The sequence below is a fragment of the Eutrema salsugineum genome, unplaced genomic scaffold (assembly GCF_000478725.1).
Source record: "Eutrema salsugineum unplaced genomic scaffold, Eutsalg1_0 scaffold_2, whole genome shotgun sequence".
Taxonomy (NCBI): Eukaryota; Viridiplantae; Streptophyta; class Magnoliopsida; order Brassicales; family Brassicaceae; genus Eutrema; species Eutrema salsugineum.
Window position 1 is genome coordinate 19,589,092 of NW_006256829.1, and position 1,194 is coordinate 19,590,285.

Here is a 1,194-nt window from a genome sequence, read left to right on the forward strand (position 1 = left end):
TTCGATTTTAAATGATTCTCCCATTCATCCAAATCTCAAAGCGGTAACGCTGGAGTAGCTAACCAGTGTCCGATCCTAGGTTAAATCGGAGTTACGAGAGTGTTGTATCTGGGTTGCCTGAACTGGATCTTATGGACGTCACCGTCGTAGGTGACGAAAGCTACATACGGAGGATATGTAAGCAGAGATGGATTCCGAGCTACAAAACATGATCTTATTCTGGCATGAGAGCGAGAGTTAATTGCCATGAATGAGTGATTAGATGATTAGGGTGACGAGAGTTGGCTAATCTTACAAGTGTATATCCTAGTTTCAGAATCATAGAAAATCCTTACCTTAATTCCTTGTGCCATAGATCATGAACCCTAGAGATGAACCCTAATGCCCAGCACGTTTTTCATCCTTGTTTTGATCTATTTTCTTTCTTGTTTAGCTTAGTAAAATCGTGACACACAACCCCACAAAAACCCCCATTGGTCTTTGAGTTTGATTACTAATCCAGTTTGAAGTTTATGCAGGAAAAGACAATTCTCCCTGTGGATCGACACCCTAAGTACAACCACGCACGACTGTGCACTTGCAGACACTAGGGTATAAATTTAAAACTATTGTGCGACAGCCACCCTAGCTCGCATCAAGTTTTTGGCGCCGTTTCCGGGGAGAGCATCGCTCTTGCTTCTGCCAAACTTCATAGGGTAAGATGAGATCCTTAGACACCCTTTTTCTTTTATATTTTCATTTTGTTTTTCTTTGTTTTTGGTTTCTAGAACATGTATTCACCTTGGGAGCAAGATGAGATCATTGGGCGAGGGTGTTATTACCCGTGTGTTGCTCAATACTCTCATTCATACGCCTACAGTGAATCCGATGACATGGATTGGAACTCTCATCAGAACCATCATTACCGAGATGAAATGTATTCGCCCATGGCAAGTCATCAACAATCTCACCTCCATCAATTTCGTCCACAACAAAATCGGGTAAGTCCCAAGCTTAGTAGACTTGTTGCTGAGATGAATCAACAAGATTCTGAAGAGATAGACGATATGCTTCAAGAGCTGAATGAATTCGAGTCTAGAGATGATGGATGTTGGGTAGCTTATGAATTAGATGGAGAAACCTCCTTTCAAATTTGTTAAGAATACCATGTCCAGTGAAAGTCTTTTGGATCCTAAATTCTCCCATCATCGAATC